General features: G+C 40.2%; 1 protein-coding gene and 1 long non-coding RNA gene across 5 annotated transcripts in view; one reads left to right on the top strand and one right to left on the bottom strand.

Moving 5' to 3' along the window:
- The window catches only part of EFNA5 (ephrin A5), a 215,280-nt gene that overhangs the window by 94,752 nt on the left and 97,435 nt on the right, over positions 1-23,093 (bottom strand). The gene's annotated exons all lie outside the window — the stretch shown is intronic.
- On the top strand, positions 14,402-15,804 carry LOC310688332. Its single transcript, XR_014516856.1, has 2 exons — positions 14,402-14,701; positions 15,072-15,804. It is a non-coding gene; the product is annotated as an uncharacterized lncRNA (long non-coding RNA).

Genomic DNA, 23,093 nt, shown 5'->3' with positions numbered 1-23,093 from the left:
TAATAGAAAAGGGGGTTTGAATATTTTAAGTAGATTTTAAAAAACCCACTTGTTAAATAAGCCTTTGCATTTGTGGGTCTGGTGAATTCGAGGTTCATTAGGTATAAACTTGTTCTTTATGCAAACCATCCTATGAGCGGATATCTTTCTACCATTATACAGTCTCTTCTCAACATGTCTGCTCTACCAACAGACATATTTGGTGATGCAGTAGCACAGGCCCAATGCGTGTGGCAGTAATAAACGCCTCCTTTACCAAGGGTTTCATGCCTTTGATATGGAAAGAGGCAGTGATATAGTGCCTGATCCTGGAAATGGAAATCTACTTGGGTAGGGATCACTTTGGTTTTTAATATTCCCATTGGGTATGTGCATAAGTTCTAGTAATGTAGCTCCAGAGCTTTGGATGAAAGTAATGATTGAAATCCCTTCTAGACTGGACTTCAGCCTAGTTTCAGCATGGAAACTGCCTTGGTCATCCTAGTGGATGATCTACAAAATGGATAAGAGGGTGTTTGACACCATTGGCCTTTGGAGTCACCTTGAAGTGATGGAAACTGGGGCCATGGTGTTGAAATGGGTCTGTTTATTCCAGGGATTTCTTACCACACAGAAGGTAGTACTGGGGGACTGCTCTTCTTACCCATGGCATGTCACCAAGGAAGTTTCATTAGGTTCCACCTTATCCCACTGTGCCATTTAACACATACATGAAGCTGCTGGGGAAGGTCAACTGGAAATTTGGTTCCTGAAGTCATAGTGTACCCATGTTTATCTTTCACTTTTATATGAAAGGAGGCAGTTGAAATGTTGAAGCACTGCTTGACAGTTCTGAAAGACTAGGTGTGGTACAACAAGCTGAAACTCAGTCCAAACAAGTTACCATTAGTAGATGAACCATTTACAGCTTTCCCTAGTTTAAAATGGTACGCCAGCTATGGCCTTTGCTGATGAAGGTGGACTTTGGCATGGGCGTTCTTGCTTTAATGACTTCCAGATTAGACTGCTGTAACATGTTCTATACAGGGCTACCCTTGGAAAATGTTTAGAAACCTCAATTAGTGCAGAATGCTGTCGCCAGAATGTTGGCAAGAGCTAGGCGGTCTGATTTATCGTGCCATTTCTTTATGTCTTGCACTGGCTGCTGATTAGTTCCCAGGTCAATTCAAGGTGCTGGTCTTAAATCTTCAAAGCCCTTGTTGGCTTGGCACCTGTCTACTTTAGGAACTACCTTTCCCAGATGTTCCTCTCCATATGCTCAGATTATCATCTGAGACTCTGTTCTAAGTCCCTCAATGTCAGGAGATGTGGCTGGTGTAAATTAGGGGTACAGCCCCTTTTCTGTTGTGCCATCTACCCTATGGAAAATTCTGTCAAGTGGCCCCTTCACTATTTAATGAATTCATAATAAATTTATACCTCCCTTTCCAAGCAAGGTTCCCCACAAAGCAGCCACACTGCTTCAGGAGGTTGGTGCAGACCTGCTTTTTTTAAAAAAAGACCTTTGGTTAATCATGTAGTTTTGCTGCCTCAGATCTGTTCTGCTGCTGAAATTTGATATACAGATTGGATATAGTTTTATTATTATTATTATTTGAATGTCTATTGAGAGTTTTGTTTTAGGGATTTTTAAAAAACTTGTTTTATTACTGTTTGTTAGTCACCTTGAGTCTGTCAAAATAGTCAGGATAGAAATTTTAAAAATAAATTTGAATAAAATAAATATGTATTTTCATTGCAAGCAATGATGTGCTTGGGAGATGCAAAATTTGCCTGGAAGCTAAGAAAATCCAAGCTTAGTGTACAAAAATAATTGGATGACTCAAGTGATATTTAATTCATTATTTTTATTTAAAATGCCTGTACTGTTATTTCCTGATGACCATGCTCACACTTTTTAAAACCAAGGTACTAAAAGTGACTGCTACATGTATTTTTTGTATTTCTACATGCATACAGCAGTGTGCTGTTTATTTTATGGGCTGTAATGTCCTTTGGCTTAAAGTGATCAATTTTTTCCATATTTTTTGATCTACTGTTTCACTCAAATCAATTTCAATTTTTCTACTATTGCACGCCAGAGCAGCCACTATAACAGTTCCAATCCCAATCAAAAGTAACCTGAAGCTTCCCCCACACATTGTCTGCATGAAGCACAGAGACTTCTATCTTGTACCCCCTTTCAATTTTAGAGGAAACTATGGTGCAGTGTTGTGCTTGCAGATATTAACACAAAATCTCCCTCTTTGACTACTGCAATGCGCTCTACGTGGGGCTACCTTTGAAGGTGACTCGGAAACTGCAATTAATCCAGAATGCGGCAGCTAGACTGGTGACTGGGAGAGGCCACCAAGACCATATAACACCAGTCCTGAAAGATCTTCATTGGCTGCCAGTACGTTTCCGAGCACAATTCAAAGTGTTGGTGCTGACCTTTACAGCCCTAAATGGCCTTGGTCCTGTATACCTGAAGGAGCGTCTCCACCTCCATCATCCAGCCTGGACACTGAGGTCCAGCGCCGAGGGTCTTCTGGCAGTTTCCTCACTGCCGAGGTGAGGTTACAGGGAACAAGGCAGAGGGCCTTCTCGGTAGTGGCAGCTACCCTGTGGAACGCCCTCCCAGCAGATGTCAGAGCAATAAACAACTATTTTACTTTTAAAAGATAACTGTAGGCGGCCTTGTTTAGGGAGGTTTTTAATGTCTGATGCTGTATTATTTTTAATATTTGGTGGAAGCCGCCCAGAATGGCTGGGAAAACCCAGCCAGATAGGCAGGGTACTACTACTACTACTACTACTACTAATAATAATAATAATAATAATAATAAAAATAAAAATAAACACAACTAGTATCAAACAGTAGTTTCAAGCATGGTTAGAAATGTGGTTGTGCTAACCATGATCGGTGTTAGAGAATCAAATTTAGAAGTGCCTTCAGAAGTCATCCAGTCTGTGATCAACCTCTGGATGCTAGAAATCTACTCCTACAACAAGCCTGAAACATAGTCACCCTGACCTTACTTAAAGAAGAGCCCATCACCTTCTGAAGTAGTCTCATCCACGGTTGAACTTGTACTGTCAGGTATTGCTTCCTAATGTATAGTCTAAACCTTTTTATTGTAGTTCAAACCTACTGGTTTCAGGTCCTATCTTAACTGATTTTAGTGTAGCCATTAACACCACATCACTGATAGCTCTGAAACAGCAGAAAAGGGACAACAGAAATACCGGGGAAAGGCAGGCGGAAAAAGATAAGGGAAATTGATATGAAACAGCGGTCTGTGTTAAAGAAGTTTACTGCTTCCCCAAGTCCTTTCCCTCCCCACAGCTCTGTAAAATATTTTTGGGGGGTTTAATAATTAAGTCACATTAGATGTTTTGCACAGGAAGAAAAGAGATACATGGAGGTGCTCTGCCTTCAACAGAACTGGGGAAATGACTTATGCATTGAAACAGGAAGACCTTTACATCTATGTGCATTTCATGTGAGCATGGGAAAAGGGTGGAGGTCCTTCTCAGCCTTGCTTGCTTCCATTTGGGTTTTCTTGTGGTATTTTGTGGAAGGTAAAGGCCACTATTGGGAGGGACATTTATGAAATGTAACTCTAAAAAACCCAGAACACAAATCGCAATGCTGAAAGGTACTTTTAAAAATAGAAAGGAAAGAAAAGTGAGTGACACTGTAAATGACATCCCCCCACCCCAACTTACTTTAAACTATTTTAAATAGCAAATTAGCCTGGCGCAGAGTGGATTTTTTTTCCCCTTACAGGAGAGATGAAAGGTTAACTGTCTGAGAGAGAATAATATGTTTGACATCTATTTAGGGAAGAAAGGGTTTGTTAATAAAAGCAGAGCCCCACTTGATGTTCCTAATGCTTCTTAGTGTTTGCATACACTTCCAAATAATTAGGGAATCTTACACCCCCTTCTTTCCCTACAACAAAAAAAGAAGGGTAGGAACCCAGAATGGAAAATAAAAAAGCCATTTCAGACCCCAGTGCCTTGTTTGCTGGCTTTGACAGAGGTCCTTGGAGGTCGGAGTGACTGACAAGTCTTTGGTAGCTGAGGGACTGCAGATAATGCACATACCATCTTTTGAGACACAAGAGCTCTGAGTGCTACTCACCATATTTAATAGGGGAAGGAGAGGCAGTGGTTGGAACAATGCAGCAAGCAGGATGACTCAAAGATTACAAATAGCTTCCTCAGCCAATTAGTTCCAATTAGAAAAGCAGGAGGGTACTGTAAACCTTGCAGACAGCAACAAGTGCCTCCCCTAACTCGCTCTCTGGCTCTCACAGAGCTACTTTGGTAACCGCTTTCTAGAATGCATCTCTTAACTGGCCAAGAATACTTGCCTCGGCTCCCCTGAGAGAAAATGTGTTGTACATGTCACTACACCAGTAAAGTTCCTTTAAAAAGGCAATTGCAGCTGGGTGCAAAGGCTTCAGTTTCAATAACCTATGGCTCAGACTGGGATTTCATAAAGTGCAACTGAGAGAAAACCACAGTTTAAATAAAATGAGAAGCAGCATTGTCAACAGAACCCCATGCTGTGAGCGCACAACGGTCCTAGCAGGCAATCTTTTGAACAGGATAGCTAGGAAGAGCGATGGGGTGGCATGCTATTTCTAGCACTAACACTCTGGATTTTGCAATATCTGGGTTATATTCCCTTCATATGGATTGGTAGGCACTAATTTTTCTTTGCAAGTTAATAGGATGCAATTACAAGAGGAAGTTTTGTTCCTCTCATAGAATCTGAGCATGCTTTCCTTCTCTGTCTTTCTGACTAATAACATCAAACTATTGCATTAAGCAGACTTTACATTTATTGAGGAAAATATTACCTCCTTTGGTGTGTCGTTACATTAGCTTAGAGGCTGTGCTTTTCATTTTGCACCAAAAAAAGTACTCTCATTGCACTGAAGTGTTAAGCATCAGTTCCTACTTGTTTCAGACTATTTTTCCATCCTTAACTCCCACACACAACTGGAGACAAGTAGCAGCATCAACTGCTATGTTGAACTTCAGGTGCCTGATGAAGACATGTTAAAAAAAAAATCAGCAGGCATTTTAAGTAAGCTTTTCTGATTTTCTGGTTAATTTTAGCAAATCAGTATCCGTTTTGTATCACTTAGAAACTACGGTGCTAAGAGGTATAAAAATGTCTGAAATAAATACATACAGAAATTTAACTTCATGTTATGCAACACTTACCACAATGGTTCTCAATGTAGGACATAAACACACTCTGCCCACGTGGGCGCTACACATATTTTAAGGTTTCCCCTGTGCCTGGGAGGCTTGCTTAGACAACACTGATATATGACATGTCTAGGTAACAGTTGGCCATGCATTTATCTCAGGACTGGCATGTGCAGCCATAGGCACATCAGGCATTCATGAAAGATGCAAGTATCCATGAAAGATGCAAGTATCCAACCACATTCCACAAACACGGCCTTTTTTATCAGACAAAATGACATCACACCAGTCATATTCAAACAATCAGAATGCTCAGTGTTTTCTAGAATACATTAATTAGTTAAAATATTTTGGGGATACCTTCGCCAAGAAAAAGCCTTATACAAAAGACACTACTGTGAAATACAAATAGCATTATTCTACATTTAAAAAACAACACCTGCTGTTACAAAGGGAACATAGGAAGCTGTCTTATACTGAGCCAGGCAACTTGTCCATCACATTCAGTGTGGCTTGCACTAACTGGTAGCATTTCTCCAGAGTCTGAGATGGGACATTTCCATCCCTACCGGTTGATGCTGAGAACTGAACCTAAGTTATTTTAGGTTATGCTTTGCTGCTAAACTAGCATTTCATTTATAGGTATTGAAAATCAACCAATATATGTAAGGGTCAGTTACTTTATAAACAAATCATGAGTAGATGGTTGAAAAAGTAGTTTCACGTATTTACAAAGCAGAGAAGACACTTTAGAAGCGTTTTCAGTTCAGCAGCGCTAAAATCTAAACTAATGAAGGGAAGAAAACCTACAGTGTGTTTCTTCCCACCCTGCTTTGAACGATAAATGCTGTTCTGCTGCCAGTACCAAGCTAGATGAAGAGTGCAGCTATGACACAACACAGGTACTTAACTTTTACAGAATTTTTCCAACTGTGGCTTCATTTTCCATCTTTGGAAACCTTTTTAAAAGGAGCCCTCATTTAGTCACAGAGGGACTGCCAAGCCATTTCAACGTCAGCAATGACCCAGCCGTAATCACAAAACACACATGTAAATACCAGGTTTCTTCTGAGCCGAGTTACTTTGATGCTTCATAAATCACAAGGCTATGCTGAAGTAAACAGAAAGTGTTTTCACAGTGTTCTGAAACTATATTTCTTCACACCAGCTAGGTGTGATAAGGTCTGCATATAGCACTGTGGGCTTTTCACTAAGGGCCGTAGATGGAGAAAGGCCACACAAAAGCCCTATTCATGGATTCCAAAGAATATAAGGACTTAAATCGAGGAGGGGGGGGTATCCTGACCTTCAGAGGGACGTTCCTATGGGAGTTTTGAAGTGCATTTAACTGAATGTGCTTACAAGTCCCTTCCGTATCTTCCAGCTCTATGTGAAGCACATATGCCCACTGCATGCAGAAACATTGGAGGCAGTGGCTGTGTCTACATGCATGCTCCTTGCTCCACGATTTAAGCCCTCACAAGTTCTTTTGCTGTCGTAAATAGGACTAAAGTGGCCCAAACCTTCCAGGAGAAATTGCAGATAGTCACGAATGTGTTAAAATCAGAGGTGCGCACAGGCAACGAGGTCCAGTTCAAACCCTAATTCAGCACTTGGGAAAACAGCACAGTTTGGCTTGGAATGATTCAGAGATGGGCTAACTTGGGAAACCTGACTTGGGAAAACAGAAGCTGCATGCCCCTGCTGTTTAATATTATGGGGAATTAAACCAAAAATGGCTAAAACATTTCCCCCTTTTTAAGAAAAATTGATAATTTGATATTAGCAAGCCTATTTTATCACAGTTATTAAAATGATATGTGTTAAGTGTATTTAACTTAAGGCTGCTGCATCAACCTAGATTTTCAGCCATAACTGTGAATTTCCTTTGGCAGATTTAGCACCGACCATTGCTTTTACTTAACTGTAATGGTTTGTTGTGAGAAGTCATGACTACATGCATCTTTGGGCTGCCTGCACTATGCATTACCTAAGCCAAAGGAATATCCCCCTTCCACCTATCTGTAATGTGAAGGCCTTGCTCTTAAATGGTGCTGCCTGAGTTCAGGGTGGGAGCTGTTCAGGACAAAAGTAAAAACTGTTTTGAAGACATGGCTGAAACCCCGATCCTTCCCACCGAAAGGCAGAATTCTTCAGTGCTAAAGGGGGGAAAAACTGAGGACTGACCTCTACATTCATAAAGATGAGAAGAATTTTGGGCATGAAAGACCTGAGTAGACATGCTTCTAAAATATGTCTATTTATATACATTATTTCAATATACCCTTCATGCTACCATAGCATTTCAGTGTGCTGACATGACTTTTCGAAAATGCTATCTAGAGACTGTTCAAAGCACATAATTGAATAACATTCCTACACTTCTCCGCAAATTCAAATCAGTAGTCGATGAACATATTTCCAACAACATAAACAAAGAGCATTAGACCAAAATTATAAAATCGTTATATTAGTCCTACAAGAAGAAGAATGAGGCTTATTTATTGTCTGTAATCAAATTTTTAACGGTGCAAGAAATTACCTACTTAATAAATTCATTTGCATTCCTCAGTTCTACACTTTACTATCAGCCTGGTGAAAGAATAAGTATTGTTAAGCTACAATATGCATTTCAGAAGTTCCCACACTAAGGAATGTAAATGGAATGTCAAACAGGATGGTACTTAAATACTCCCACCCTCACCATATTTAGGACTCTCATTTAGCATTTTATCTACCTGTTTAAGTGACAACTATACTACATAGCTATGGAGAGGAGCAGGGTAAACATCACCCTATAGTAACACGTCCTCCTTTAAAATATTTTTTTTAAAAAATATGACAGAATGACTGTGGCCTTGAATCACAGTACCCTCAGTTCTAGCTAGGAACATGTTATTCAGATCCTATTGAATGGAAATAAACAGTTGAATTACCTGAAAATAAGAATTGGTAGCACTCTTCCAATTAAACATTACAAAGCTTTTCCGTAAAAGAATTGCGTTTTAAAAAACATAGATATGAGAGTTAATGTACTGCTATTAACTTTTGTTATTATAGTGTGATCCTATTCATGCTCACTCCGAAGTGAGTTGCATTGAGCTCAACTATATATAGGACTCTGGCAAGAGACGTAAAACTTGACTGCGTAGGCACATCTCAAGCCAAAGGGCGTTCTCCCAGATATACTTTTTCTTGGTTTTTAAAGCCACACGAAGGGACAGAAGGTATATACCACCTAATCCTATGAAGACTGAGGATCTGCAGAGAAATCGGTTTGTAAGCTGTAGATTCTAGGTCACAAACCCCCCATATCCCCTCAGCCACTTATTTTTCCAGCTTAGTCTGTGCCTTCCCCACAGAGAGGACAGATGGCACCAAGCAAGCATATCACAAGATATATTTTTTTGTAGTAGTGATTAGTCTGGATTGGAAAACAACATACGGTGAATAATTTGCTCTCTTTTTTCTCTTACTTGTCTTAACCCAAACACACTGACCTCCACCCAAGTCAGAGGTCCCAAATGTGTCCTTTCCCCTCAGACCTTTCATCTGCTCCTTTCATTCCATTCTCTGGGCATGGTACAAAGGTCCTTAAAAGCTATGACATAAAATAGCAACATACGACACCTACTGTGTGGAAATGAATGAATCACACAGGTCAAACTGGAGCCCAAGCACAACATCTGGGAAAGCCATTCATCACTAAGGCAGTGCTGTGCAGACTTGATGAGTATGTAGCTGTCACAGATATGCAGAGCCTTCCTCTTTATCTCCATCAACACATGTATCATCTTTCCTACAATTCTAGCAATGAGGCACCTGGTCTCTAAGATGGGTGGCAACTACAGTAAGTTATTGTCCAAACTATTCCAGCTGAGCATTACAACTGGACAATGTTAGCAAGCTTCCCTTTGTATCTGCCATTGCATCCTTCTGGACAGTCTGGAATATTTATTTCATCCATAGATTTGGGTTGTGCTAATATATATCTCGGATCTGGTTTGGAACCTTCAGAGCAAATCTGTGAGGGCGTGTCCTTGCAGGTGTTGTTCCACATTCACAAAGATTTAGTTAGTTACAACCCTATGTTTTTATTGATTCCCAGTTAACATGAAAGCAATTCAACACCTGCAAAAAATAACTATGTGATCCAGAGAATAAGCAACCCACCGGTTTCCATGAATACAAGGAGGTATGTGCAGGAAATGTGACCATCACAGAAGGCTCACTAGCATTCTTCTTAGTTTTGCATGAAAAGTTGGGTTGCCCAGATAGAATCATGGAATTGTAGAGTTGGAAGAGCACCCTGAGCCCCATCTAGTCCAACACCCTACAATGCAGGAATCCTGCCCACAGCCAAAGGCTACAATGCTAACCATGTCTACTGAATTCTGTACGGGCTTCTTCCAGGCTAAGTGGGGCTAAGATAGCAGCCTAACTATTTTTACTGCTACAGATATTCACTTTTTGGGGAGATTGATTCTATGGTGAAACAAGCCTTGTCGCTCGATTCTTCTCACTCTTTGTTCTTTCCAGCTGAGTTTCCATTCAGCTGCCCCTGCAGTTGTGTGCAAATCTTTGGAGTTATATCATCCTTTCCCTCCAATCCGAAATGTATTTTTCTACAAGCTGCCAAGAAAGTTGCTTTTCAAAACAATGCCTCCTGTGTATCCTTTGCTCAACTGCATGGGGTTCCTCTCAGTTCTGTAATAGGATAAAGATGGTACAGCATTGTTACAGCAACAATATTATTCCTTTGAAATCTCTTGCCAAAAGATTTTAGAGTGCTGAAATTAACGTTAGTTGCCCACAGCCCGTAATGTACGTTCTGGCTGCCATTCACTCACATTTTGATACAATACCAATTTGAGCAAGAAAGAAATCACCAGAAGTCAAAGATAAATGCACAGTATTCTAAAGAAGAGGAAAAAAGAGACCTGCCTGTTTGATCAAAAACACCAAATAAGCCTAGCTGCGCTTTCCCCAACTTCTTTGGCAGGAGACTAAAGTGAAGATAAGAGAGCTTACATAGCATAATGCACTAATTTGCAGAGTTTAATGCAAAAGATGCACAAAAATAAACCAAAAACCAGATGGCACTCAATTGTGAATGATGAAAGAAGACTGGGTGCCTCTCACTTTATTATTTCGTGAGAATTTTAAAATTAATTTTATAACTGGCAGAAGCACAGTTTGCCATAGTTTTCAGGATACAGTTACTTCCTTCTCTTGTCCCGAAGTCCATCAATATATGTATATATTGACTGAAAACATGTAAAGGGGAATCTTGGTCATATCAAAACTCCCTTTTGTCATCATTTTAATAAATATACATAAGTGCTGCTGTACACAGGTAACCTGGGCAAAGTGGGCAATAGTCTGAAGATAGCATCAAATTAAAAAAACAGAAGAATGGCAAGTTGCTAATGCAGTGGTGAAGCTCCACAAAATTCTGAACCTAATTCCCCAAAAGTGGTGGGGTGGGGGCAAAGTGGCTAGAGAGAATTTATCATACATCTCTACTGATCACATTAGTTCACTGGAAGTGAATTCACTCAAGCAAGGCCAGTGTAATAAATAACACCCTATTAGTTTTTAAATCTGATCATTAATTCTGAGCTGTCTGACCTGAGGTGTCAGGCACAAAGGCCCATAGTGCCGAATATGCCCCCTATGGATACATTCACCACAATATCAGTATTCTAGACCAGTCTGAGCGAAACCAGTTTACAAAATGTAATAAGCAAGCAGTTGGGTACCCTACCTTAACTATACAAAACGCGAAACAGCAGGGAGCCCGTCTAGATTATTGAATTTCACTGGCAGCGTCAATATTGACAAGAGTCGCTGAAAGCTGAGAATTACCTTATCCATTTTACTAGATAGACTGAAAATTGGTCAACAAGTGAAAAGAGGAGAACAAGGCAGATGGCAAAAGTGAATGGTGTTAAGAATTTTGTTGGTGTTAGGTATAAAAATAATTTGTTGCAAATTAGGTTGCAAAATGTGACAAAGATTGGTGTGGAACTTCTAAAACTATGCAAGTTGTATTACATACTAAAGGTCTCAGGCTCGACCTTCAACAACACCATTTTTTTTTTAAAAAAAAGTAGCAGTGGAAAGGCTTGTCAATGTCTGAGACCTGGAAAGACACATCCCACTCAAAACATACAATACTGTGGTAGATGGATATCTACCAATAGATATCTACTGTGATAGATAGACTGATCTGCTAAACGTCACCTGCCTAAGCTTTGTGCACACAAATAGAACCGTGAGTTGCACTCTCATTCTTTCTTATCCCACTTGTTCACTCAAACAGAAACCTGTACTTCACACCTGCTACAGTTATATTGGACACACTAAATTTGTATAATTCATCAAATATTATATTTGAGATTTAAGCTAAGTCAGTCAGACCCAAACCTCACAAGAAGTCAAGTCCAGTTTGCCCCTAAGCTACAACCTTATTATTAGTGGAACTGCAGTTCTGAAGATTAATAATATCTACCTGAACTGTCTGGTCAAACTATATCCTTAACGTTAGCATTCAACTATCTATCTGACAGCTAGCTGTAATAGCTAATCACATGTAGTCAGTCCCATTAAGAGGAAACAATGAAAACAAAGTAGCAAAGATCACATTCTACATGTAGCAGAGTTAACAGTAGCAGAGTAAATCCAAAGGCTTATAAATGAGTAGCTTGGCATGTTACTCAGCCCAGCTGTTTTAATGAAATAGGTGCACTATACATGCAGATATGTATGCTGAATATCTGTTTATGCTGAGATTTCTACATTCAACTCACTTTGCACAGTACACAAATAGTATATATAGAGCCAAGCTCTATTTTAATCACTCAGTAGCTCAGCGATAGACCTCATGCTTTTGCATACAAAAGACCACAGGTTCAATCCCTGGAATTTTTAAGTAGGGCTGGGAACTATTCCAGTCTGAAACCCTGCAGATCCACTATTGACCAGAGTTGATCAGGGATGCAAAATGTGTGGTCTTCTAAATGTTATTGGACTACAGCTCAAAACATACTTGGCCATTGGCCATGCTGGATGGGCTGATGGGAGTTGGAGTTCAACAACATCTGGAGAGCTGCCAGTTCCCCATCCCTGCTCAAGACAATAAATGCTAAGCTAGATGAATTCAAGTTATGATCTCATATATGGTAGCTTCTTATGTTCCTAAAATCACCACCCTCCCCTACGAAAACGATTTTGAAGTATTATTTTAAGAAATTATATAGTTTGACTTAGAAAATGTATGGAACTGGAAAAGCTTTTGCCAAGCAAGTACTGCTCTATTCTATTGGTCAGACCACAGCTGGAGTACTGTGTCCATTTCTATGCACCACAATTGAAGGAGGATATTTACAAGCTGGAACATGCATAGAGGAGGGCAACCAAGATGGATCCAGGGTCCGGAAACAAAGCCTTAAGAGAAACCATTGAGGGACCTGGATATGTTTAGCCTGGTCAAGAGGACACTGAGAGGAGATATAGAATCATAGAGTTGGAAGGGACCGCGAGGATCGTCTAGTCCAACCCCTTGCAATGAAGGAATCTTTTGCCCACTGTGGGGCTTGAACCCAAGAACCTGAAATTAAAAGGACTGTCACATGGAGGATGGAGCAAGCTTGGTTTTTTTCTGTTCCAGAGGGTAGGATCTGAAGTAATGGCTTCAAGTTACAAGAAAGGAGATTCCATATAAACAATAAGAACTTTCAGAGGGTAAGAACTGTATGACCATTGAACAGACTACCTCATAAAATGGTGGGCTCTTGGAGGTTTTTAATCAGAGGTTGGATAGCCATCTGCCATTAATGCTTTAGCTGAGATTCCTGCATTGAAGGGGGTTGGACTAGATGACCCTCAGTGTCTCTTCCACCTCTACAATTCTATGATAAATCTAAGGGTTGTTGTTTTTTTTAAAAAAAAAGGAGAAAAAAATTAAGAACAACAATAGCTTGTGGTCAAATTAAATGCTGGAACATAAAACAACATACATCATCTTGATCACACTGTATATGCATGTTTTATTCCCCCTTCCACTTATTTTCCACTGCATATTTTGGGTAGAATTCATCAGACACTGGTTTTCTGTATTCTCAATTCATTTCAATAGGGTTTGTGTGAGAAAGATTCTACCAGTAATTTACCAATGCATCTCACTCCATTCATGTGAAACAGAAAAGCTTTTCTACAACTTTAGAAGGGAAGACACCAATATGCAGATAAATTTGTACTATGAAAAGAACAAAAGGTGCATTTCAGAGCTGTGTATAAAACAAAGTAGTAGGGAATAAACTGTTGGGCAAAATATACATTATTTTCAATCTAAATGCATTGTCTGGATTACAAAAAAAATAAACCTTACTGCCAGAGTAACTGGTAAGTAAGTGGATTATATGCCACCTAATAATAATAATAATGATAAAAAATAAAAATGTCATACGTTGGATTTCCCCAGACTTTACCAGGATTTCAAATTTGGAAAAGACACCCAGTGGGGAGGATTTCAAAAAGCAATTGAAAAACCACTGGGTGGTTGTTGTTGTTGTTTTTGGCATTTTTGTAAACAAAAAAGCTCAATTTCAGTGGTTTCCTATATATTAAAAAAGGCTCAATAATTTTGGGAATTTATAATAATAAATTCTTTATACCCCACCCCACCCTTCTGGATGGGTTGCCTCAGCCACTCTGTCCAGCTTCCAGCACATATATAAATAATAATAAAACATCAAACATTAATAGTAGCAATCTGATCCAACATAAAAAGTCACAATAAGTCAGTCTTTCTATCCTCCTCCTGATAAGGCAGTGTGGTCAATACTGCTACAGGACAAAGTAACATCTTTTATTGATAATTTTAATGCTGGGGGTGGTGGGTTGCAAACCATGAAGTGCTATACAAATTTTGTTAAACGAAACAAAGTAATATAAATGCCTATTTCTTATCTATAGCAAGCCAAGTCCACTGCAACTCGAATACTGCATTAAATACAGTTATTCAAAATATGCCTCAAGGTTACTTTAACTACTACTTGTATCTAGGGATACCGTTCCGTTTGAACAACCTAAGAATGTGAACAGAATTCTTAGAGGATGAGGTCAACACTTGTGTGCTTGACCCTTGACCCTCCCTTGCTGAAGGCAGACAGAGGTCAGTAGCTGAGTGGGAAGTGGGGGTGGTGATATCTGTTTACTTGAGAGAAGGGAAAATACTAACATATTTTAAAGCAGCTGTGGTAAAAATCCTTACTGGATCATCATAGTGGATAATTTCCAGACAGATTATAATATTCCATTTTTGCATAAGGTGTTGCATGGAATGTAAAAACCCAGTTATTATTTTTTTCTGAATTAAATAGATAACATGGATGCATTTTTATTTGTTTTTTTCATCTAGTTTCAGATTGCTGAGATGGAATTGGTTGCCCTGGCAGGTTATCTATGCCAGGAATGAGACAGGGAGGTAAAGGTAAAGGTAAAGGGACCCCTGACCATTAGGTCCAGTCGTGACCGACTCTGGGGTTGCGGCACTCTTCTCGCTTTATTAGCCAAGGGAGCCGGCGTACAGCTTCCGGGTCATGTGGCCAGCATGACTAAGCCGCTTCTGGCGAACCAGAGCAGAGCACGGAAACGCCGTTTACCTTCCCACTGGAGCAGTACCTATTTATCTACTTGCACTTTGACATGCTTTCGAACTGCTAGGTTGGCAGGAGCAGGGACCGAGCAACGGGAGCTCACCCCGTCGCGGGGATTCGATCCGCCGACCTTCTGATTGGCAAGTTCTAGGCTCTGTGGTTTAACCCACAGCGCCACCCACGTCCCGAGACAGGGAGAGTGTGCCCCAATTGGTTCTGCTGGATGTCATAGCAGCTTTCAATACTGTCTGTCACAGTATCCTTCTGGGCTGCTTGCTTCAGATGGGACCCCGAGAAACCTTCCTAGAAGATTGTGGTGCAAGAAACTTCCACTTGCTGTCTAGCAGGATTCCACCTTGCTGTTCAATACATACAGGAAACAAATAGAGGGCATCACCTGGAATCTTCTGTTGTCAATATGCTGACAATATGCAGATCTACTTACCCTTTACATCTAACTCCGTGCAGAAGCAGTGGGGATTCTGAACCACTGTCCAAAACTGGTGATGGGCTAGATGAGACTAACAAACCAAAACTTATGGGATTACTGTAACATACTGTACATAGCCTTAGAAGACTGTTCACAAACTTCTGCTGGTTCAAAACACAGCAGCAAAACTCCTTAATGGGTGCTGGCACAACTCTTCTTTTATACCAGCTGCTGTGGCTGCTAGAACATTTCTGGGATCAAGTCAAAGTGCCAGGTATCACCTTCAAAGCTGAACTGCTCTGGCAAATTCCATCTGCTACATTTAGGGGGAGAGGCCATTCTGTGTTTACCATCGCCATCAGAAATATGCTCTCTCCTTACGTTGTTTTTGTTATACAGTACTTGTTTTCTTGTTTCAGCAACCCTTTGACCTCCCTTATGCAATTTGGTTTTTCCTCCCAATAACTTTTTAAAAACTTGTTGTGTTTTTCTGTTTTCAAATTGTTATATTGTCATTTTTTTAAAAAAAGTATTGGGTTAATTGCTTTAGACATTTCATTAACAAGTCAAAAGGAGGGATAGGTAAAGGTAAAGGGACCCCTAACCATAAGGTCCAGTCACGGACGACTCTGGGATTGCGGTGCTCATCTGGCTTTACTGGCCAAGGAAGCCGACGTACAGCTTCCGGGTCTTCCGGGTGCTTTTAGCAGGTGCAAAAAACAGTGCCGCATACCTAATATAAATGGACAAGGAGTTCCAAAGTCTAGATGCTGCCACACTGAAGGATGAATTCCTTGTAAGTGCAGAACAAAGCTTTGACACTTGGGGAAAAATTAGATCTGTTCTTAAACAAAATTATGTCTGAAATAAAACATGAATGAGCCCAGTGCTATCACAAACCAGGGCTGTTAACAATGCATTTTAAACATAATGAAAACTGTTTATTTGGCAGTTTTGCCTAGTAAAGGTAAAGGGACCCCTGACCATTAGGTCCAGTCGCGACCGACTCTGGGGTTGCGGCGCTCATCTCGCTTTACTGGCCAAGGGAGCCGGCGTATAGCTTCTGGGTCATGTGGCACCATGACTAAGCCGCTTCTGGCGAACCAGAGCAGCGCACGGAAACACCGCTTACCTTCCCGCCACTTTGGCGTGCTTTCGAACTGCTAGGTTGGCAAGAGCAGGGACCGAGCAACGGGAGCTCACCCCGTCGCGGGGATTCGAACCACCAGCCTTCTGATCGGCAAGTCCTAGGCTCTGTGGTTTAACCCACAGTGCCACCCATACATAAATACAGTTAAGTTTCCAATAGAGGAACTGTGTGCAAATTTAGGCTCCCCCACCTGTCCTTAATCTCTGAATTATAGTTAAGGTATGAGCTGATCTATGTCTGCATCAGCCCTGTGTCCCTATTGACAAGGTCTCCCCCTGTGTTTGTGTGATGATTTTCTTTTAGCTCAGTTCAATTACCAAAGTTCAAATATATCCCATGTAATGTGAAAGTGCTCACATAACAATAGATATTGCACACAAAGTGTGGAATGAAGGTGAATGGGGCGGGGGGGGGGGGAGATTCATTGAAGGGAACAGGAAAGGAAATAACTTAGTTCAAAATCAAAAGGTACATATTTAATAAATTAATAATAATCTTTCTTTCAGAGATAAGTATTTTTTTCCAAATTCCTGCTCCTTAAACTATCCAGAATGTACAATTGCACACGCGCGCGCACACACACACACATTATAATTGCAAACAAGAAGAGCATGGTGAAATGTATCTGTGCATTTCTACTAAAAATAACCAAGCATAGACACTTTAAATATTGTAGTATACAACATCAAATTATTTTTTTAACCAATAAATGCATCAATGTTTAAGCTGAAACATGTTAAACAATAGGTTCTGCCCTCAAGCATTCACTCCTAAATATATTAATGGTGTGAGCGTTAATTTATAAGGCATTGTTTTGTTACCTCTGAAATCAAAACTTCTGTTTACTACACAGGAAGAAGCTTTACTTAATATGCTTGCTGACAGATGTGTCCCTCCCCACTCACCACACCTGAGTCACAGGTTTTCCTCCTTTTGTTCAAATTACTGGAAGAGGGTTGTGGGGGGATAATGGAATGATGTGGGATTCCAATGTGTAGTTTTGAGATAGCTGTAATAAGTTTGAAGTTTATTAGGAAACTTGGATAATTGTCTGAAAGCAGTAAGTGATGAGACAAGGTTTGTTGGGAACACGAGAGTATCAGAAATCAGTGGGTGGCTACTGATGAAATAAATTTAGTGTCAATGAATGATTGACTTCTTTATGTAAGGAATCTGGAAACATTTTTGGAAAACCACACTTCAGAAAACTGTAGCACTCTAAAAATGTCACATTATGCTTTGCATCCAATCAATTATTCTAGAACTAAGCACTTGTATGTAATAAATAACATTTTGGCCACTAATTTCAAAAGAGAAGATCTGTCACTTGGCAAATCACTTCTACAGTTTGACTTACAGAATTTATCAGGGTTTTATTTTGATGTCAGTTCAAATGTAACAGCAACCTATGGTTTGCTGCAAGTAGTGGGAACTGTAACACAGAGTCAAATAAAAACTGGAGGATTATCTGAATGCAGCCATGTGCCTTGGTAATAACTTATTGTGAAATACTACAAAATCTGGTCACAATATGAGGAAATATATCTTAGGAAATATATTAGTCTGCTATCATGCAAAGAAAACCTTGATTTGAGAAGGAAATGCTAGCAAGGTAAGATCCTAAACCTTGCACTTTTCCTTTGGCGACATTTGTGGAAACCATCAATAAATTTGGAGGAAGCATTTAAACCTAGCATCTGAAAAACTGGCCTCTGGAGCTTTGTATTTATGAAACTTATACTAAGAGTTCTTTATAGTTTATACTTTGTAGTATGGCACTCTCTCAAAGGAATCCTTTAGCAGCCAATATGACAGAGATGTCCATTACCCAAATGGACAGCACTCTGTATTGATCACTGCTTCACTTAGCAATCCCATTTGTCATCCTATTGTTTCTGCCCTGATTTGCATAAAACAAAAAATGAGAATTTATTGGCTTATTTAATCTATGTACAAAGCACAACTGAACTTTGTGTAATTTTAAAGGACACAGCATAACAGAATGCAGTATGATGGTTCCACATGTTGTTTTAAAACACACAAAAAACCTTTAGGAAAACGTACTGTCAGAACTGGGTGAAATTCTGAAACAAGCCAATCCTAAAGATGCGTACAGCAGCTTACACTTACACTTATACACACATGGGGGGGGGGCAGAGAAAGTCAAATGTCACATAATTCTTTCTCCACAGATTTGAATAATGCCTTGCTTTTCTTCAATCAAGTGCTACATTAGGAAAAAAGCCAAAACATCCATGAAAACAGAAGAACTGCCTAATCAGCTAGTAAATCACTTAGGGAGGACTAAATGCAATTAATTTGGTCTATGTCTTGAGATAGTGGCAGCCAACGATTTCAAACACACTGTACCTTTCTATATAGCCTTTCCATGGAAAATTTAATTAGCCACAAGAAAAGCAATATTGAAACATTTAATATCCCTCCCACAATATTAAATATAACCTTCCATGTCAGAAAGATATAAGATTCAATGCAATGAAATAAACAAACTTCTTTCAGACCTGAACTGCATAGTCATCAGCCAATAGCCAATTATTATACTTGCTACTGGAGTCTGACCTGCATTTTACTCAGGATTTTTCTACCTATTTCCATTCGGAAAGTCATCCAAATCCAGATTTCCCCTGAGAACACTTTTATGATGCTATAAAGACTATCAACCAGAGATGGAAATGCCGCAGCTCCTGAGATGCAGACAGAACTATCAAATAACATTTAATTGTCAGATGACATTGTGTGGCTGGACTTGAATTCTCATCTCCAAATGTTATCTGTGCAACTGTCTGTGGAGATAAGGTGGTGATGATAGAAACAGATAAAACCAATTAAACTTGGAAACAGCAAATGCTGCAAGATGTTTCTTCCCACAGTAAGGTTTAAAGACGTAGTAACATAAACGCGCAGCAATTTGACATCATTGTGGTTTGATTTAGATTCAGATTTGAGACCTAGTGCAGGTTTTACATGAAGTGCACACCTGATAACTTATTTTTCATTCAGAGTCAACCTGAATTCAGTGGTCTGAGTGGATAAGATCAGTATTTCCATAGGCATTTCAAGAAAGGCACCTCTTTCCCAAAGGCTTAATACAAAAGCAAGCTGAGAGAGAGAGAGAGAGAGAGAGAGAGAGAGAGAGAGAGAGAGAGAAATAGGATATTAAATAGATACTTTTAAATGCTAGTGGAACTTGCTAAGGGAGGAAATTTAGAGATTGAAATAAAAGTAGGAAGTGATTGGATTATAGAAAGGACACTTGAAGAAGCTATCAAATAGGAATACAAATCCTTTTCACACTGTAAAGAGTAAACCCCACAGTCATGTTTGAACACATCCATTCCACAGAAGCCCTCTTTTCATGGATCCCTCCACGTGTTCAAACCAGCCCTGTTCTCTAACCTCTGCACACTTGATGGAACATTATAGAATCACAGAACTGTAGAGTCTCCTCTTTACCAGCTAAACATACCCATCAATCAACCACTCCTCATAAGGCTTGGTTTCCAGACCCTTGCTTATATCAGTTGCCCTCGTCTACACATGTTCCATTTCTTATGTTTCACCCCATGGGCAGAGGGTGGAGCCAAGGACAGTAAGTATCCTCACACTACTCTCCATGTGTTAATTGAACAAGCATGAGAAGACTAGTATGTGCAATGAATATAGCTGCTTTATGCACACCCTATTTTAACCAGGTTTTTGTTGAAAATGTATGAATGTTTAGCCTTTTTTTAACCCCTCACATGACTAAGAAATGGGAAATATTTACCACCACCTCCTTTAAGAAAATACCGTATTTTTCGCTCTATAACACGCATCTGACCATAACACGCATGTAGTTTTTAGAGGAGGAAAACGAGGAAAAAATATTCTAAATGAAACAGTGGATGTATGATTTTTATGGTTCATGCTGTGGCCACAGACATGTGATCTCACAGTGAGTTTGGGGTAGCCCAATGCAAAAATCCTGAGGATCCATGTGGATCCGTGCTTTGTAACCACGTTTTAAGTGGGGAGGGAAGGAAAAGAACTCAAGGGACAAGGAGCTTTTCCGCGGGGAGGAAGGAGGGAAAGAGCACTGTTGCTTTAAAGGTATACTTAAGGTATTTGCCCTGTGCCTGGGTTTTTTTTCCATTTAACAGTTTGCAGCCTTTACCTTCCGCTCCTTGTTTTGAGGAGGAATAGATTTGAGCAAGTGAGGAGGACTTGGATTGAAGGGATTCGCCATTAGCTGTGTAAAAGTGCTCCTCCTTGCAGCCTGAATGATAAGCAGCCACCAGCAGCAATAGAATGGAGCACAAAAAAGCGGTAGGGGCACTAGGACCCAGACAATGCTCAAATCTATCCTGCCTGAAAACAAGCTGCTCCGTCCCAGCCGATCAGCTGAGACGCGGGGATTTGTGAAGTTTTCCCCTCTCCCTCATTCCCTCCCCAGCCTTTTTTTTTTACTTCCTGGTTTTCACTGCGCTGGCTCAGAGCTCGAGGTTGGTTTTATTTTGCTGCTGGTTGCTTAAATTTTATCTTTCCTGCCGTCTCTCTGCAGCCTCATTGCTCTGTTTAGAGAGCGTGCAGACCTTTGCTAGCGTCTGTCCCTCCTCCCGTGTAAGCGGCTGCTGCCGGCTTTGCTGCTATGGCTCTCCTTCCCTCCCTCCTTCCTGGCTCCAGGTCGCTTTAAAGAAAGCAAAGTGAGAGCCTCGTAGAGCATGTAAGTGGCTCCCGCTTTGCCTCACTGACGGCAGCCATGGCTCTGATCCGTGCATTCACTCCTTAACACGCACAGGCATTTTCCCTTATTTTCTCGGAGCAAAAAAGTGCGTGTTTTGGAGCGAAATTTACGGTAATAATCACCTGGGCTGTGTTTTCTGTGATGATTCAATCCACATATAGTATAAAATTCAGATGACTTTATACTGAGAACGTTATACTGAGACTTTATACAGAACAATTCTGTACTTCTACAGAAAAGTCCTGAATCCAAAGCACAAGGATACCACTATGTGTTGTTGTTTTTAAAGTCATGGCTTAACTAGAGTTACTCAGTCTATTTAGTTCAAGGACTAACCTATGCTATTTGGCTTTTCACACTAAAGAATTCATCAGCTTCCTTTCAGCTCTGTAATGTTTTGCTCCAAAGCTATGCAGGATGGTTAGGAAATTATGTGGCCTCATACAGATGGCTTGACAAGATATGCTGGGGGAAAGAGATGAAATAATGGAAACAGGAAATTCAGAAAGAGGGAAGGAGGGAAGCTGGAAGTCTGAGTGCATGTGCTATTACAGTGGACTTGCTCCATAGGCATGTCATATATACAGATGGGGGGTTTTTTGGGGGGGAAGCAACAAGTCTCTCCTTTAAGTTAAATCCCCTTTAGGTACAGAAGTTAACTTAAATGCTGTAATGATAATTCTTTTGAAGCAGCAAGTCTGAATTCATTATTTTTTTGGGAGTAGGAAGGTACTTGCATTTATTGTTTGCTCAGCAAGAACATTTCCATTCTCTGTGCTTTCCAACCATTAAAAAAAATAATCCTGCCTCTAAAAGTACCAGGTAGAAAGGATGTTGAAAGTGTAGAAAATTTTAATATTGCAAATTACATTCGCACAATGCAATGGATGGAAATTCTTTCCTCGTGTTCTTATTGACTTTTTCCTTCATTACACACACAGTGCTAGTATAATGGGAAGAGTCAGGGAGAGCAGTCATGAAACACCTGTATGTTCAAATGTTAATGTTAAGTATAGACTAGTACCACTAATAGGGGGAGGGGAGACAGTCAGGTTAGCTTTCTTTTATTTCTCTACTCAGTTAGGGTTACTTTTTCCACCAGATTATTTCAGAGGATGTGTCAGGGTGTAATGACTTGGCAAGGCATTACAAGAACGAGTCGCCCTTCTTCCCTGGTCCCCAAGTGTGTTCTGTTTGAGTGTCATTAAATGTAACCCAACCAACTCTGGGTTGCTTGACTGCTGCACACCAGGATCAGGGAAACAAGAACATTTTTAATAGCACAAATTGGGACTTCCCCCCTCCTTTCCTCTCCATGCCCTGTACCCTCACCAAATGTGTTCTGGAGGGTTAGAAGAATCTCCAGGGTAGATGGTGGAGGTGAAGTCAAGGAGAGGAGAGGGAGGAAAGTAAAACAAACAAACGAACATATTCCTAGCATGAAAAACTGCTCTTGGGCTCTAGGATAAATTTATTGTTGCAGCAGAGAGGCAGCAGCCTGTTAAAGGGGGGGGGGGAGGTTCCCACGCAACAACTGCGGAACAGTTGCAGCTTTATTTTGCAATAAAATTACCAGGTGTAAACATTCTCTATCTTCACCCCATTGCTCTGTAATTAAAGTAGCTCATTTCCTGCTTACACATTCACTCTTTAAAGCTGTTCTCAAGGCATGTTTAAGCCTTAGAACTCACCACTAAATACACTTCTATCATAAAAACCTCACAAAATATTAAACCAGTGATACAACTTTCAGTCCTTCATTACTAAGCTTTCGGCGTCCAGCCTACTGACATTTTCCATTCACATAGCTTATTGCTGGAGGAACCACGGTACGCTGAACGACAAAATACACATAGGTTATATTGGATTTTTAAGAACTATGTGTAAATATCTTTA

This window comes from Podarcis liolepis (assembly GCF_965112155.1).
Source record: "Podarcis liolepis genome assembly, chromosome: 11".
Classification (NCBI taxonomy): Eukaryota; Metazoa; Chordata; class Lepidosauria; order Squamata; family Lacertidae; genus Podarcis; species Podarcis liolepis.
The sequence above is the reverse complement of the archived record's forward strand: the minus strand, read 5'-3'. Positions and strand labels throughout refer to the sequence as shown.